Here is a 19327-nt window from a genome sequence, read left to right on the forward strand (position 1 = left end):
AAGTAAAGCATTAATTACCTGATAAACTGCTAAGTGAAAGGGTAATAATTCCTATTTTCTGTTGCTGGTTTGTATTGCTCCGTAGAGAGAGAGAGAGTTAAAATAAAATAAAAAATACACATAAGGTACATTTAAAGAAGTTAATTAAAGAACTCAGGTTAGCCACCTCTCATGTTAATCGGTTAAGCTAGAGAGGCGCTACATATAAAAAGGCTCTAAAGGTAAAACATCACAGTAATTCTTCCTGGGACACCTTCACTACCAGTGATGGTAAGTGCTCTTGTTTCAAATGTGATGTGCACTGTACCACTGAAGCTCGTCTGTGAAGTGTAGTGCCTCTGTGTGTATGTCACAGTGATGTTAACAGAAGTCAGGTCTGTTAACACATATAAAAACAACATGCTGAACAACAGCATAGATGTGAAGGTGAATATATGTCCCCTCACATGTTCCTCAGTTAAAAGGGTCATTGCATTGGCCGGGAATCGAACCCGGGCCTCCCGCGTGGCAGGCGAGAATTCTACCACTGAACCACCAATGCTGTAAAAAGCTGACATCTAGTGGTGCCATCGCAGGTTGCAGCCTCCTCATTCCAAAATCAATCCCTCCTCCACATAAAGTCAAAAGTTATAAATTCACCTCATTACATGAGCGGTTGTGTGTAATGACGCGGCTCACCAGCAGAGGGCGTGTGACGGAGAAACAAGCAGGGAGACAAGAGACACAAGCATCCACAGATCAGAACAGACACACTCAGCTCTTCTCTCTGAGACCATGATGATACCGTCACATATCATCACTGCACATGTTTTTGGCTGCACGTCTGGAAATGAGAGGAGACAGAACATTATCATACATGTTGCATAAGTAAAGTCACATGACATGCACCACTGTAAACAAAGGAAACCACATATTCTCAGACTCTTAGAGCACAGAGCTGAAGGATGAATCTAAGACAGCAGTTTGTTGCTCTCTGACTTTTCTGCCAACAACAGTGAACATGGTCTGGACCAGGGTCCCTTTAGCCACCAGGCTCTTGATGGCCTCCACATGGTATCCTCCGGCAGCCAGAGCCTTGGATGGAATTTTGGGCAGGTTGTATGAGGACTTGAAAATGCTATATGATGGTGTTAATATTCAGACTGCAGCTGGTGAACATGAAATATCTGGAGCATTAGTGTCGATATGTGGAGACACCTTAGCACAACATGAGCTTTGTGGATTTAAAGAGGCTGTTGGTTTCGCCTAGAGTAAGTGCCGGCAGTGTGAATGTTCATTTAAGGACACGCAAATGTATTTTGACCAAGACGACTTTGAACTAAGGACACTAGAAAGACATGTTCGGCAGTGCAGTGACATTGAGAAGCAAATACAGAGGATCTTAGGAACAGTTTAAAGACTACATTTGGCATCAACAGGAAGAGCAAGCTGGTAGAATTTCCAGCCTTTAACTTGAGTGAACAAACACCTCAGGATATGATGCATGTAATTCTTGAAGGCATTGCTCCATTAGAAATAAAGTGTGTGTTAAACATTCAGTTCTTTTAGGTCAACTAGACTTGGATGCCCTCAATACTGCATTAACCGGATTTCCCTACTCTCCGCTTGATGTCAGAGACAAACCAAGCCCTATAGCTTACAGCACATTAGCTTCAAGTGACAGTAAACTGAAGCAATCCTCAGGCCAAATGACTGTTCATTTATTATTGATACAGCTACAGATACTGAGTACTACAAATTCATCCTTGAACTCAGAAAGTGTTCAGATGTTGTTTGCTCCTGTCATTGGTCTACAGACAATTAGCAGGTTAAAGAGACTGAACAGCATTTAAAACATCTGAAATGTCTTTTCCCTGATAACAATATTTATATCTGATTCATGCTCCATCGCAGATAGAACTCCTGGGACCGATGGTCCGTCACATGTGCATGAGGTTTGAATCAATACATTGTTTTTTCAAACAGTGGGCTGCAAAGGTCTTTAGTAAGGCATAATCAAATGTATGAGTGTTGTCAAAATGTAAGTCATCCTGAACACCCAATGTTTTTCAATGAGTGTGCATCGGGACCAACTTCAGAAATACGCAGCATGTCATATTTGAAAGAAAAACAAGGGCTTTCCTCGGAAATGATGACACAAACAATGCAGTGTCTGTTGAATGGATTCATCTAAATGGTAATAAATATGTACGGAGAAGACATTACTTGTAACTGCTGTTAATTCCAGTGATTTACCTGAGTTTGGACTCGTGAGCAATATCTATGTAATTAACTGGTTGTTATATTGTTTTGAGCTGCAGCAGCATAATACTGTCTGCTATGATAGAAATTACATGGCATATTCAATAGAGAGGCCAAACATGGCACAAGCAACTGAACTCATAACATCTGAGGATCTGTTAGATTCCACTCCCTGTTATAGTTCTACTCACAAGGATGTGACATGTCCCCACAAAATATTACCTGGCAGCTGTGCTTGGGCTACACAGAGCCTCATCTGAGAGGTTGTAACAGGTGCAGTTTTTAATCGGTTTGCCTCGGTGGTTTTCGTTGTTTCGTGATTGTTCTTTCTGTATGAAAATAACAGTAACACTAATCTGAAACAGCAGATCAACAGTCAGTCAAATGCTGATGCTGCAGTATACTGAACAAGCATGTTCTTTGCTACATTGTGATTCAGGGTGCAGGTGAAGCAAGGGTCATTTCATTTTTTGCCATTTTGGGTCATTTTGTTCTGTTTGTGGACAATGCACATTTACAGCATGGTTATTTGTATTATTTGTATGTTCTATAGACCAGTCTGCTGTCATTTTAACAAGATGCTGCATATGAACCAATTCTGTCAGGTACAGATGGCCAGCAATGAAATAATAATAATAAAAAGTGTTCATTGTTCTTGTTTAGTTTTTCTTAAATTGAGGAGTTGTGTGAATGGTCTTACTCTTATAATACGTCTTGTTGCTCCACTGGGATTTATTATAAAACATGTTTTCATCTGTTTCTGGTTCTTTTTACCTCAAAATTAGCTGAAATATCAAGAAAAACTTACCATACCTTCCTAAAATGAGATATAAAATCTAATGTAAAACAAGCTTGATGAGATTAATATTCTTTCTGGACAAACATTAAGACTCATTTCCTTAATACAAGGCTTTTTTTTACTTTCCTGAAATTCCTTTTTTGCAGTGTAAGAAGGTATATATATATATATGTATAGCTGTATATAGAACACAATATGGCTGCATGAATATAAGATTGGGACGACATTTTGCCACACAAGTGGCTGGCATAGATGTAAGTATTTACCATAACTCTATAACACGCTTCATACCGATGAAGTGTGATGGGATCATTCCACACGGCACACCTGATGAAGGGTTCAGAGCTCCAGTGAAAAGCTACCAAATGTAAATGTAGCACTCAGAACCACCTCCAGGACTTTGATCTTTGATTAGTCATGGAGGAACCAGGAACAGGACTCACCTGGACATGCAGCTGCTTGTCAGCCCTTTGTTCCATTATATATGAGCCAGCAGAAATGTGTGTGTATGAATCCACTGTCACCACAAACACTTTCCGCTCTCTGTTCTTCTTCTTCCTCTGCCTCTTCTTCTTCTTCTGTGGTGTTTTCTGGCAGCTGACATCCACACAGTGACATTTCTGCCTCCTCCTGTCTTCAGTCAGACTGTTTCTCTCACAGTCTGTAGAGAGAAGCTGACATTGTTGCACTGATTAACCTCAACCACACACACCTGTGTGAGCCGCACCATCATTCTAACAGTTCCATTGTTACACTGAGTGACAGCAAAGCAGTGAGCCCCCTGCTGGTGATCAGCTGCATGTACCAGAAGCAGACAGAGATTTCTGATATGATGTTAAAGGTGTCACAGAGGAGGATCCGACTGTCTGACCTCTGATTCTTCTGTCAGCATCAGACACATCACAGTTTGATCAGTTTTCAGATCACACACAGCAGCATCAGTAACACTGAGCAGACATTACACACTCCATCAAACACACACACACACTGCTCACTTATAACAGGGATAATAAGTAAAGTTCTTTACAATAAATTCACATTCACATTTTATTATCACTTCACACATGGCACAGTATATATGGCAGAGAGTTAAAGGTGGAATATGTAGTCAGAGTAATACCAAATATTGACACTAGGTGGCAGCACTTCAGCCTCCATCCACTGCTGCACTACCAGCACCACTCTCAGTGCTTTTTGTTTCCATTGACTGTACAACATGATTCAATCCATGTTATTTATATGACAAACTATGTGTAGTGTTTCTATGTGTGTAGCTGACATGTTGCTCAGCTTCCATTGGACACATATACTAGATCAGGGGTGGGCAATTATTTTTTTGCGAGGGCCACATAGACTTCCATTAGAAAAGCAAAGGGCCACAAAAACATACAAAAACATCTGAAGCTGAAGGTTTTTATTTCACTATATGAAGTCAACACTGACCTCATATATCAGCCTGTTCTTGTTTTGTAAAATGACATTTTCTGGTAAAATAAAGGTTCAAATAAATAATGTGATTTAACCACATAAATACATTAATAGCATAAATACTATAATCAGATATATGGAACTACTAAAGGCAACTAACTGATTAATAAAACAGCTTTTGATGTTATTATTCATATGTGACTATTGTCATATGACGTAGTTTATCTCAACCGCAACCGCGTTTCACCTTAAATTAAAGTGTACACAGCACGACCGTGTCTCTACAAAAAGTAGATGGGATGAAGCAGTACACCAGCGTGGAAGAGACAAGGAGGGTTGGAAAGACGTTACCGGTAATGCCGTGCTGACAGCTGACTTTTGATGCCTTCTTTTTTTTTTATTGTGTGTACGAGTCCGCGGGCCGCATTGAAGACGCAAGCGGGCCGGATGTGGCCCGCGGGCCGTACTTTGCCCAGGTCTGTACTAGATGGAAGCTGCAGCAGGATTGGCTGATGACTGATCACAGGTGTGAACAATCAGCCGGTGACGAGTGGAGCAGGAGCAGCTGCCCATGCTGCAGAGACACAAACAGCAGCAGCACTCTGTGACCCATGTCCACTCGATGGCTGTGTCCCAATTCAGGGTCTGCATCCTTCGGAGTGCGCATTTTAAGGCCGCTTACGTCACAAAGCTGCGCGAAGGCTGTCCCAATTCGCCAAAAGTCGAAGGGTCCTTCAAATGCGTCCTCCAAATGCGTCCTCCTTTTGCCTGAATTTGGAGGACGCATCGCTACCATCCTTCGTGGCCTTAAATATCCCACAATGCTTTGCGGGCCTACTTTTTGTCCAATAGTACAACGACGGACCAAGCGAGCGGCAGCGGCAGGAGTGCCGAATTCACATTTAAATGTAAGTAAAGAGCAGTAGTTCGAGTGTTTTAAAATGCTAGTAGTGACAGCGGCATTAAAAAAATGAGTTTTATATTTACAAACATGACGTCCTGTTGATACGAGGCGCTGTGAAGTAAACGCTTTGATTGAATGTTTCTGGACTGTTTACTATAGTATAAAGTATAGTTCACGTGAGGAGCAATATTATCGTTATTATATCAAACGGTCATTCTGCCTGTTGTCATTTTGTTGAAGGAGGAGCAGAGAGAAACAGAAGAAACCTGACAATTGATAACGGAGGAGATGAGACTGGAGAGGGAGGGAGAGGAGAGAGAGAGAGAGAGAGAGAGAGAGAGAGAGGGAGAGAGAGAGAGAGAGAGAGGGGGAGAGAGATAGAGAGGGAGAGGGGGAGAGCAGAGAAAGAACGGACAGACCTCAGCTCATTGAGAGGATGGTGGACAGCAGTGATTTTATGTTCTGTGTTATTTAAATGTTACTTATTAAATTAAAGGATGATATTAAATCGTTCTTGTCTCTGTGTTCTTAAACTCTTCTAACCTTGTTACATATGTGTTTTCACCTATTTATAATTGAAGTAAACTTTTGAAATCATTTATTGTGTGTGTGTTGTGTTATGTACAATATTTACAAAGACACAGTTTGAACATTTCTAACTATTTACCAGTGGGCATTATGAAAATGTACAGTTTATTATTTATAAAAATCAGCAGAAAATACTATTCACAAAGAACATATATATAAATGTTTGGCTGAGCAGGAGTCCTTGGTGCTGCTGGACTGGATGATGCCACGGTGAAGACCTTGGAGTCCTCTGGCTGTGAGTGGGACATCATCTGGGGGAGGGGGGTGTCTGTCTCCTCTGTCCACCACATCGTCCATCAGGGTTTGCAGAGCTGACGATCGGCGGCTGCCATGTTACTAAAGATGTTTTTAAAAAGGGCAAAAATAAAAATAATAACTTCAACAGAGCGGCTTCCAACGCAGCTTAAAATATGAAAAGCTATAAAATATGTATCCTCACCCTCCAAAGGTGATGATGGTCAGTACACCTCCTCCAGGACAGACAGCTGGTCCTGCAGGGAGCCCCACTCTCCTCCACCCAGCAGTAATTCTCTGGTATAGTGACAGACCTGATGCTTAATGACACATTAAAGCAGTGGTTTCAGGGTTATTTGCAGGGTTCTTACACATTTAGCTATTTATTTAAAGTATTAAAATTACAAACAGACCCTGTATCAAGTCTTACGATTGAATCAAATATAAATTACATTTAATCATATTTGTCTATCTACTGGTTATATATCTAGCGTTTGCTCAGTAACCGGTATATTAATTATGATCAATAATATGGTTAAACAGCAGCTTACCGTCACCTCCCCACTGCGCTCTCCCAGCCTGAAGAAAATGAGCCGTCACCGGTTTTGCTGCTGCTGGAGCCGCCTCTCCCCTTCCTCCAACAACAAATAAATATATTAAAATATTCCAAATGTCTAAATCCACACTGTTGTCCCGTTTGTTGTCTAGTCCGTGTTGTGTCGCTGTCGCTGCTTTTGTTTTTCCCGGGGCAAAATTTATGACGTCGCGCCACAATCAGGAAGTGCTTTGAAGGCCAGACCGTCCCATTTACCAACGGTGGAGGATCCTCCGGAGGATCCTCAGGAGGACGCGGCCTCCTGAGACCGCGTAGGCTGCGTCCTCCGAAGGATGCAGACCCTGAATTGGGACACAGCCTGTGTGTCCTCCAGACAGTCTGGAAACGAGAGGAGACAGAACATTATCATACATGTTGCATAAGTAAAGTCACATGACACTGCCACTGTAAATAAAGGAAATCACATATTTTTAAGACACTTAGAGCATAGAGCCCAAGAAATAATATAATCTAAAGCTCACAAGACACAAGACGAACAGAACAGAACAGAACAAATACTTTATTTATCCCAAACTGGGAAATGTTTTCTATTGCAGCAGCAATGTACAGGGTCAGTATCATCCTATCTGGTGGTAAAAGTCTTTCTCCCCATCAGGGAATCGAACCCCGGTCTTCTGCATGACAGGCGGAGATACTATCCACTATACTAACGAGGAATGCTGACAACCACCATCTGTCATAGCAGCAGCCACCTGGTGCGCTCATGTGTCAGCTGGGGTGTGACGGAGTGGCTACGTCAGTAACTGTGGGCAGACTGCAGGTGTGTGTGCACCCAGACACACACAGGTCCCAGCTGAGAGCAGCCGGACCTTCCTGTCCTCCTGTCCATCGCTGTCCAAGGTGAACCGACACCACCAGACCACAGGGCCATTATTTATTTAGCAGGAAAGAAGAAGATGCTCTGCAGCATTCAGGTGTGTTAACACAGTGCAGAGAGAGGAAGACATGAACAATGGTGTCAGAGCAGCAGCTGTTGCTGCATCAACCTGGAAATCAAACTGTTTATATATATGCACAAACTGTACGTTCATAAGTCACATGACATGCACACTGTAAATAAAAAGGAAACCACATATTTTTAAGACTCTTAGAACACAGACAGAAGTATGAATTATATATGGTTACTGTAGATGCCATAATGGGGATAATTTATTTTGTGTATTTTTCCTTAATTTGGTTTATACATTCGAATAAGTATTTGCCTAAGTTAGATGCAAATTGGCATTATGTTAAATTGCCAGTGGGCGGCCGCTCCATCTGTCCTTGGGTGGAGCCAAATTTATTTAGGTAAAGCACACAGGTGCACTTGGATTATATGGTTTGGGAAGGCTGTGTGGATGCCACGCCAAAAAGTTTTTGACCGTGTTTTGTAACCATTTGTTTTGACCGTGTGTTTCAACCACATAGTTTTTTGTTATAAAGATTCAAGAAATGGACTTCCGTGTGACTGAACAAAGACTGAAATAAACTAATGAACGAAGCCGAGCCGCATGTTGGATTCTCTCAATCAGCAACGAGTATGAACACGCGTCAGACAAAGCCTGTCACACACAGCCTAGGCGGCTTTGTTATTTCTGCTTAGAACATTGCCGCTACACTCTAAGTCAAAAACTTTGAGCGGTGGCTGTTTGAGAGATTGTTGGACGTATGCCTGGTGAGCGCGCGGCCATAAATGCGCAACGCCGCTGAGACTGATCGTCAGGCAATTTAGATTTTTGTGGAATTCCGACTGGAGCAGAGGAGCAGTGGTCGATCGGCGGAGATCGCACCTTCGAGGTTCCTGTGGGAAACGTGGACTGTGATGTGGAGCGCTCGGCAGCGATGGAGGAAAATTCAGACGTCGCTGCAGCTGTTAGCGGTGACCAAAAGAGGGCGCGCAAGCTCACGGAGAAGGGTATGGATGAAAAACTCAGTCACTACGTCAATGCACGGAGGGTAAAGCTCAGGCAGCTCACTACAAAGGCTAATGACATTGAAGAGCTTATGGTGGATGACAGCAACTTTGAGAACATTAAGTTGAAATTAAAAGACCTTAATGCAACCTTGGCAGTGTTCAAAGAATTCAATAAAGCTGTCCTGCAGTATCTGCCTAAGGATAACTTCAATTCTGACCAGGATGAGTGGTTTATACCTAAGTTGGCCAAATTCCTTACATTCATTCAAGGTGTTGAGAAGTGGCTCCAGAATGTGCAAATCCATATTGAAAACCCTGATGTGGCTCAAGAGCCGACACATATGGACAGTGTCTCATTGGCATCAGTGAACAGTGGATCTAGGTCTGGTAGTGGATGCTCCAGCCGATCAGTGGCTTCTTCTGCCCGCTGCAGAGAGGAGGCAAAGCGAGCAGCTCTTGAGGTGAAGGCGGCTGCGTTGAAGCAAAGGGAAGCTCTTCTCCTTAAAGAGGCCCAGCTTTCTCTAGAGAAAGAGCGACTTGAGATTCAGACAGCATTGGCTGTGTCAAATGCAAAAATGAAGGTTTATGAAGAATATGAAGACCCACAAACGTGTGATGCAATGAATGAATATGTTGAAAAGGAAAATGCTGACGATGGTGGGATAAATTCACAAGGGGAGGCCCTTAAAGATATCCAAGAGCATTCTCAAATGTTTAGCAAGCCCTCAATGATAGATCTTGGTGCAAAACCTAAGTTTCATAGGCCTGTAAATAGCAACCCTCAATTGCAAATACCAGCGGAGGCTAATTTGGCTGCACAGGATGAGCAGCAGCAAAATCCAGCTATTACAAATGAACTTGTCACCATCCTCAGGCAACAGACTGGAATCACAGAAATGATTGCTAAACATCAGCGGTTAGCTTACCTGCCCCAACGTGATGTTCCCGTCTTCTGGGGCGACCCGCTTGAGTTTAGGTCTTTCCTGAGGGCCTTTGAACACGCAGTGATTTCCAAGACAGATGACAATGTTGACAAGCTTTATTTTCTGGAACAGTTTACAAGAGGTGAGCCTCATGACCTGGTAAAAAGCTGTCAGCACATGCCCCCAAATCGTGGCTACAGAGAAGCTATGCGGCTGCTGGAAGATTGTTATGGTGACCCCTTAAAGATTGCAACAGCCCTGAAAGAAAAGCCTTTTCAATGGCCACAAATGAAACAGGAAGATGCTAAAGCCCTCAACAGCTTTTCTCTATTTCTTGTGAGTTGTTCTAATGCCTTACAGGATGTAGACTATATGGATGAACTGGATAATCCAACTAATATGAGGGTTATTGTGTCAAAACTGCCATATAGAATAAGGGAAAAGTGGAGAACTTTGGCTTTTGAATTAAAGGAAAGAAAAAGAGGAAGAGTCAAATTTATGGATCTTGTCACATTTGTCGACAGAGAAGCAAAAATCATCAATGATCCGCTCTTCGGAGACCTGCGTTGTCCTGCTGCTGCAGAAATGAAGGAGAGAAAATTAAGCATGTTGGAAAAGGAGACAAAGAAAGATAGATCAAAAAGGAGCAGTTTTGCCACTAATGTAACTCTGTCTAAAGAATGTATAAATGATAAGTCTAAGGCCATCAGTGCTCAGAGTGGTTCTGCCTTCAACACGCCATGCCTTTTCTGCAAAAGAAATCACACCATGGTAGAATGCCACAGCCTCTTACATGCTAAAGGGCATGTAAGCCAACAGTGCAAAAGGAGAGCTACATGTCAGATATGTTCACAGAAGCACCCTGATTTGCTACATATTTATAAAAGTGAAAACATCTCAAAACGTGCAAATGCAGGCTGTCAAACAGAAATCAATTTCAATGGCCAAGCAGTCTCAAGTGCCTTAGTTAGCCTAAATCAAATTGCCACAGCCTCTGAGGGGGCCGGAGATGGCTGTATTTTGTCGATACTCCCAGTTTATGTAAAATCAAAATGGGGAACAAAGATTGTGGAAACGTATGCCTTTTTGGACCCTGGGAGCACAGGCACATTTTGCACTGACATGCTGGCAAAGCAGTTAAACTTGCAGGGCAAAGAGACAGAGCTTACCTTAAGCACAATGGGGTCAGTCAAACAGGTAAAAGGACGCATCATGAGAGACTTAGAAGTCTGTGGACTAGAAGAAAAAACATATATTGATCTTCCAAAGGCTTTCACACAACCAAGAATCCCTGTGGGAAAGGAAAACATTCCTCAACAAAAGGACATAGAAAGATGGTCTTACCTTAAGCAAGTGAAACTGCCCTTCATAAATGCAGATGTGGGATTGCTCATTGGCAATGATGTGACTGAAGCCTTTGAACCATGGGAGGTGATACACAGCAGAAGCGACGGTCCATATGCTGTAAAAACAATTCTTGGATGGACTGTCAATGGACCCCTTACAACACAGAAGGAGGGTGAGCGGCACCTCGTCTCTGTAAATCGCATCTCGGTGTGTACTGTGGAAAAATTGCTTGAGCAGCAATATGTGGTTGACTTTCCTGAACATCACTTTAAAGAGGAGACTGAAATGTCTGTGGAAGACCAGAGGTTTATGCATTCTGTGTCTAAATCTGTGAGCTTTAAGGATGGTCATTATTATATCAAGCTTCCAGCAAAAAGGACTGAACTCAGGATGCCAAACAATCGTGATGCAGCAGTCCAGCGTGCACTCACTCTGAAGAAAAGGTTGAGCAGAAATTCTGAATTCCACATAGAGTATACAGAATGCATTAGTGACATGCTAAAAAAGGGTTATGCAGTCAAGGTGCCTGAATCACAGCTCAGTCGACAGGATGGAAAGGTGTGGTACATTCCACATCGTGGAGTGTACCATCCACAGAAGAAAAAGCTGCGTGTAGTGTTTGACTGTGCTGCTAGTTTTCGAGGAACTTCTCTGAATAAAGAGCTACTTCAAGGCCCAGACTTGACTAACACACTTGTGGGTGTGTTGACCCGATTTAGACAGGAGCAAGTGGCAATGATGGCCGACATCGAAGCCATGTATCATCAAGTCAGAGTTCCAGAGGAGGACACAGACTTTCTGCGCTTCCTTTGGTGGCCAGGAGGGGATCTGACGCAGGAGATGGCTGAGTTTAAGATGGTGGTTCACTTGTTTGGCGCCACTTCTTCTGCTAGCTGCGCAAATTTTGCTTTGCGGAGAACAGCTCAAGACAACCGACCCAATTCTGAGAATGAAGCTGTGGACACTGTTTTAAAGAACTTTTATGTGGATGACTGCCTTAAAGCAGTTAGTAGTGAAAAGAATGCTATTGCTTTGAGGAAAGATCTAACAGCGCTATGTGCTTCAGGTGGATTCCATCTCACAAAGTGGACTAGCAATAGCCGTGTGCTGTTGAAAGCTGTGCCTGAAGATAACAGAGCTAAAGAAGTGAGAGATCTGGACCTGACAAAGGATGCTCTTCCAGTTGAACGAGCTTTAGGTGTGCTTTGGTGTGAAAACACTGACACCTTCAAATTCAGAGTCGTTAACAAAGAGAAACCTGTAACACGAAGAGGTGTCTTGTCTATTGTAAGTTCTGTTTATGACCCACTTGGTTTCTTAGCTCCTGTTGTTCTTCCTGCAAAAATCCTTCTGCAAAGGTTGTCGAAAGCAAAGTTGTCTTGGGATGAAGAAATCCCTCAAGAATATGCAAAAGCTTGGTCTACCTGGGAGAACCAGCTCCCCCTGCTGTCTTCTTTTAAAATGAACAGATGCATTACAGTTTTTTCTGATTGCTTAAACAATATCAATGATTCTTATAGCACAATTTCTAAAACTATTAATAGTTATAGCAAAATCACTCACTGAGTTTGCAAAACTAAAAGCCAAAAAACTGCTTTACACTCAATTTGCACTTTTGTAACACACAATTTGCAATTGTATAAATATAATCCACTTCACAGCACTGTTTTTGCTGAACTGTAAACACAACTCACTGCTTTACACACAATTTCCAAATGATCAACACACTCCTAGTAAAACTATACACATGTATGGCTGGTATTTACACTATTTTGCCAACTGTCTGGCTACACTGTCACATGTGAGAACTGTTTTACATCATTAGTTCACTTTGCAATCAGCATGAGCACTGTGAATAAGCCACAGGTAAGCTTCAGTGTGGAGAACAATGGAGGGAGAAGAAGACTGAGAAGAGTGAGAATTAGAGGAGGATGAGGACATGAGGAAGCAGGAGGAAGAGGACGAGGAGGTGAAGAGGAAGGAGGAAGGGTAAGAAGAAATAGAATTACTGATGTCATCGGAGCTACAATAGTGGATCATGTGATCAACCATGGAATGACCCTGAGGGAAGCTGCCAACGGGTTCAGCCTGAGCCGCTACACTGTAGCAAGCATCATAAGGACATATTGATGAGAATGGGTTAGTACAGTTCCTTCACTCTACGTTTTGTAGTAGTACCATACTCTAATGAGAAAAACAACAATACTGTACATGTAAAACTGAAACTGTTACTCCACAGAATTACTAGACATCCAGCATCTGGAAGGAGGCATGCAAGGATATGGACCAGGCATCATGTCAGGCCTGGATACGACACTCCAGGAGATATTTTCCCAGGTGCCTTGGACTAGAAGACATTGCATGCGACGTTGATGAAATTCTGTGGCCAGACCCAGAGAGACAATGAGACTGATTTTCTCTCTCTTTCAGTGAAATTGTATGTTTTCTTGTGTTTGTTTTGATGTGTGTGAATAAACATTCATACTTGAAATTTGAATCCCTGTGTGTTTATAGAACTATTTATGACAAAAGTTTGACCTCACATGGACAGACCTTATGCACAGAGAAAGCAAAAGCCAGATGTGTTTTCAGTTACAGTTTTTTCTGATTGCTTAAACACTAACAATGATTCTTATAGCACAATTTCTAAAACTATTAATAGTTATAGCAAAATCACTCACTGAGTTTGCAAAACTAAAAGCAAAAAAACTGCTTTACACTCAGTTTGCACTTTTGTAACACACAATTTGCAATTGTATAAATATAATCCACTGCACAGCACTCTTTTTGCTGAACTGTAAACACAACTCACTGCTTAACACACAACTTCCAAATGATCAACACACTCCTAGTAAAACTACACACATTTATGGCTGGTATTTACACTATTTTGCCAACTGTCTGGCTACACTGTCACATGTGAAAACTGTTTTACATCATTAGTTCACTTTGCAATCAGCATGAGCTCTGTGAATAAGCCACAGGTAAGCTTCAGTGTGGAGAACAATGGAGGGAGAAGAAGACTGAGAAGAGTGAGAATTAGAGGAGGATGAGGACATGAGGAAGCAGGAGGAAGAGGAGGAGGACGAAGACTAGGAGGTGAATTTAGAGGAAGAGGACGAGGAGGTGAAGAGGAAGGAGGAAGAGTAAGAAGAAATAGAATAGCTACAATAGTGGATCATGTGATCAACCATGGAATGACCCTGTGGGAAGCTGCCAACGGGTTCAGCCTGAGCCGCTACACTGTAGCAAGCATCATAAGGACATATTGATGAGAATGGGTTAGTACAGTTCCCTCACACTAAGTTTTGTAGGTGTACCATACTCTAATGAGAAAAACAACAATACTGTACATGTAAAACTGAAACTGTTACTCCACAGAATTACTAGACATCCAGCATCTGGAAGGAGGCATGCGAGGATATGGACCAGGCATCATGTCAGGCCTGGATATGGCACTCCAGGAGACATGTTCCCCGGTGACTTGGACTAGAAGACATTGCATGAGACGATGAAATTCTGTGGCCGGACCCAGAGAGACAATGAGACTGATTTTCTCTCTCTCTCTCTCTTTCAGTGAAATTGTATGTTTTCTTGTGTTTGTTTTGATGTGTGTGAATAAACATTCATACTTGAAATTTGAATCCCTGTGTGTTTATAGAACTATTTATGACAAAAGTTTGACCTCACATGGACAGACCTTGTGCACAGAGAAAGCAAAAGCCAGATGTGTTTTCAGTTAATACCATCAGTGTGTAGTTGGCACATTGTGTGCTTAGTAATATGATGGTTTGTGTTAACTGTGTGGTACAAAAATACCATTTTTACAAAGGTTTGAAGAGTTAAGCAAGATGTATTGGCTTTTGCAAGAGATCTACAATGTTTTGCTGATTTGGTGTAAGGTTTTTTTATTTGTGTGTAGAGTTTTGCACAAATAGCCAATAGTTACAGAAATGTGCTTAAGCAATCAGAAAAAACTGTAATACCATCAGTGTGTAGTTGGCACATTGTGTGCTTAGTAATATGATGGTTTGTGTTAACTGTGTGGTACAAAAATACCATTTTTACAAAGGTTTGAAGAGTTAAGCAACATGTATTAGCTTTTGCAAGAGATCTACAATGTTTTGCTGATTTGGTGTAAGGTTTTTTTATTTGTGTGTAGAGTTTTGCACAAATAGCCAATAGTTACAGAAATGTGCTTAAGCAATCAGAAAAAACTGTAAACCTGAAGAGTTTGGACAAGTTGCAGCAGCTCAGTTGAATCATTTTTCAGACGCCAGTGAACATGGATATGGAACAGTTTCCTACCTGAAGCTGACAAACAATAAAAATCAGGTGCACTGTGCCTTTATGATGGGAAAGGCTCGAGTAGCTCCCCTAAAACAAACTACCACTCCTAGAATGGAGCTTGCAGCTGCTGTGGTAGCCGTAAACATGGATAAAGTGTTGAGAAAGGAGCTTCATATGGATCTTCAGCCGTCAGCTTTTTGGACGGATAGCACAGCTGTGCTAAAATATATTGCAAATGATGCACTGAGGCTGAAGACATTTGTTGCTAACAGAGTCGCGGTTATCAGGGAAGCTAAAAGTGTCAACCAGTGGAATCATGTGGAAAGCTGTGAAAACCCAGCAGATTGTGCTTCACGTGGACTTCCAGCAAAGAAGTTCCTGGCCTACAAAACTTGGATAGAAGGACCCTCGTTCCTAAAAGGCCCATGCAGAATGAAAACAAATGGCTGCAGAGATTTTAAACTATCTGAAGATGATGATGAAGTGAGAAAGGCAGTTACAGTGTGTCATGCAAAGATAACTGAAGGCCCATGTGCACTGGACAAGTTAATAAATCACTACTCAAGCTGGTGGCGCCTAAAAAGAGCCATAGCATGGATGCTCAGGGTCAAAGGTCAGCTGGTGTTCATATCCAAAAGAAGAAGAGGTTCTGACCCTACAATGGCACATCATGTCATCAACATTAGAAATCAGAGTCAAAAGGTCAAACCTTTATACCAAAGTCCTTTGACGGTAAAAGAGCTTGCGGCAGCAGAAGAAGAAATTGTTTGGCACTGTCAACACCAGAGCTTCAAAGCTGAGGTTGCTACTTTACAAAGAGGAAAGCTACTGGTTCCAAAGCAAAGCATGATCCGTAAGCTGGACCCAGTACTTCAAGATGGCTTACTGAGGGTTGGTGGCCGACTAAGTAGATCTGCTCTGCCAGAAGAATCCAAGCATCCTGTTATCATGCCAAAAAATCATCATGCAACAACATTGCTGCTGCGGGATGTACATGAAAGGACTGGCCACTCCGGCAGGAATTACATGCTAGCCCGCCTCCGTCAAAGGTACTGGATACCTGCAGCAAATTCAGCAGTGAGAAAAATCCTCTCCAAGTGTGTGGCGTGCAAAAAGGATCAGGCTAGAGCCCAAAACCAAAAAATGGCTGACCTCCCTGTAGATAGGCTGTTACCTGATAACCCCCCCTTTACAGGTGTTGGCATGGACTACTTTGGGCCCATAGAGGTCAAGCGGGGTCGCAGCACTGTTAAAAGATATGGTGTGTTGTTTACTTGTCTAGCAACTCGTGCCCTGCACATTGAGGTTTCCCACACACTGGACACAGACTCATGTATAAATGCTCTTCGACGTTTCATGTGCAGAAGAGGTCAAGTGTCTCTTATAAGGTCAGACAATGGAACAAATCTAGTTGGAGCTGAAAGAGAGCTGCGTGCTTCCATACTGAAGATGAACCAAACAAAGATACATGATGTCCTTGCAAAAAGAGGAATTCAGTGGTTGTTTAATCCACCTGCTGGATCACACTATGGCGGAGTGTGGGAGAGGCAAGTGAGGCAGGTTAAAAAGGTCTTAAGGTCAGAGCTTCACGAACAGACAATAGATGATGAGTGTCTGCAAACTCTCCTTTGTGAAGTGGAAGCAATAATCAATGACAGGCCTATCACTGCATCTTCAGACGACCCAAATGACCTTGAAGCACTAACCCAAAATCATTTGCTGCTGCTGAAGAAGCAGCCATTGCTGCCGCCTGGGTTGTTCAATAAAGAAGACTGTTATGCACGTAGGAGATGGAAGCAGACTCAGTATCTCTCTGATTTATTCTGGAAAAGGTGGGTGCGAGAGTACCTACCTAGTTTGCAAGAGCGCCAGAAATGGAACCAGGAAAAGCAAAACCTCAAGCCTGGAGACGTTGTGCTGATCCTTGATGAAAAGGCCCCACGCAGTTCTTGGCTTTTAGGAAGAGTGGTACAAACTAGGCTGGATGCAAAGGGCCTGGTGCGAAGTGTATCCGTAAAGACAAAATCCAGTGTTCTGGAAAGGCCTGTGAGCAGGCTCTGCCTGCTCTGTGATGCCAGTTAAGGGGCGTAGGCGGATCGCTGCCCCATAAACAGGCACTTTGGACTGAATAATAATGTTCATATTATACCTTGTATATTGTACTCTATTTGTATTTGATGGCATGAACTCTTTAGTCATTGTTAAAATGGTTAAAACATTTAGGTTAAATAATTATGTGTCTTACAGCCCCATAATTAGGGGCCGGATGTGTAGATGCCATAATGGGGATAATTTATTTTGTGTATTTTTCCTTAATTTGGTTTATAAATTTGAATAAGTATTTGCCTAAGTTAGATGCAAATTGGCGTTATGTTAAATTGCCAGTGGGCGGCCGCTCCATCTGTCCTTGGGTGGAGCCAAATTTATTTAGGTAAAGCACACAGGTGCACTTGGATTATATGGTTTGGGAAGGCTGTGTGGACGCCACGCCAAAAAGTTTTTGACCGTGTTTTGTAACCATTTGTTTTGACCGTGTGTTTCAACCACATAGTTTTTTGTTATAAAGATTCAAGAAATGGACTTCCGTGTGACTGAACAAAGACTGAAATAAACTAATGAACGAAGCCGAGCCGCATGTTGGATTCTCTCAATCAGCAACGAGTATGAACACGCGTCAGACAAAGCCTGTCACACACAGCCTAGGTGGCTTTGTTATTTCTGCTTAGAACATTGCCGCTACAGTTACAATCAAAAATAATTGAATGCAAATAAATGATTTTGTGGAATTTAAATCAAAACCTAAAAACACCAGAATCAGCAAATCACATGTTTGCATTACAGTGGTCCCTCCTATAACCAGTTCACTTCTCACCTTGTTTTTCTCTTACAGCTCATTGAGTTCTGGTCCGGATAGTCCGTAGACCAGTGTCAGTCCATCTCCAGAATGCAGAATGCTGCTGAAAACAGGTTTGATCTTTGGTTTCATTCTGTAATACTGGACTTATTTCCTACGAAGGTTTGAACTCTGACAGTGTTTAAACAGAGAGAACGGAGTTTAAAGTGTGCAGTGAGGGGTTCACAGCCTTAAAGCATCTAGAATAATCAAACATGGAGCTGACTACTTCCAGAGCTCCGCTGTCATGGCTCTGCAGGAGGCCAGCACCTGGTCGGCCTGTTCGAGGACACCAACCTGTGCGCCATCCACGCCAAGAGGCTCACCATCACGCCCAAAGACATCCAGCTGGCCCGCTGCATCCACGGAGAGAGAGCTTGAAGTGTCCAAATTCATTGATTAATTAAATCAATGATTAAATCAATGAATTGATTAATTCATTGATTCGAACGAACAAGCTCTCAGTCAAACCTCAATCACATGACAACCGTTCTGCTAAGCTGTTCTTTTGTGTTACTGACATGCAGACACATGAGTCTCTTCTCATTCCACACTTTAGTATTTAATACCATTTAGTACTTACATTAAATATAACAAGTCACTACATCACCGTGTTCTTTAATCGTGGTAAAACATCATAAAAACATCTGAGCAGCAGCATCATAAATCACACATTCTACATGTAAACATCAACAAATGAAAACAGTCCCTTTGAATTAGGACTCCCGGAGACAAAGAAGCTGAGTATCAGGTTTGCAGTCATTTCAGGAGGAGGAGGAAGATTTGTTGATACCATTCATGATTCCATGGTTTTGCTTTTTTGCCCAAACACCAGTTTCCTTAATGTATAACAAGCTGATAATGTTCAGAGGTGGGCGTGTACGTGCGCCTAGCATGATAATAGACTGAACCACAGGTCTGGCAGACAGTATTGTTTGACCTGTGTGGATTCTCAGTTAGTGGAGAGGCTTTTCCACTTTTCTGCAATCACTACACCCACTCCAAAATTCTGACCAATCACACAACAGTATTTAAATATGACCCCAGAAAAAAAGGTTGTGCTCAGAGGAGGAGAACAAGCTGTGAGACCTCCCAAACACACTGTTGTTTTGTTTGGACTCTTTCTTGGTAATAGAAATAAACAGGACATATGAGAAGAGTTTGTAAAAC

General features: G+C 42.3%; 1 non-coding gene across 1 annotated transcript; it reads right to left on the reverse strand.

The window, feature by feature from the left end:
• Positions 1 to 470: 470 nt before the first annotated feature.
• Positions 471 to 541, reverse strand: trnag-gcc (transfer RNA glycine (anticodon GCC)). Its single transcript has one exon. It is a non-coding gene; the product is annotated as a tRNA-Gly (tRNA).
• Between the last annotated feature and the right edge of the window lie 18786 nt (positions 542 to 19327).

The sequence above is a fragment of the Parambassis ranga genome, unplaced genomic scaffold, assembly GCF_900634625.1.
Source record: "Parambassis ranga unplaced genomic scaffold, fParRan2.1 scaffold_22_arrow_ctg1, whole genome shotgun sequence".
Taxonomy (NCBI): Eukaryota; Metazoa; Chordata; class Actinopteri; family Ambassidae; genus Parambassis; species Parambassis ranga.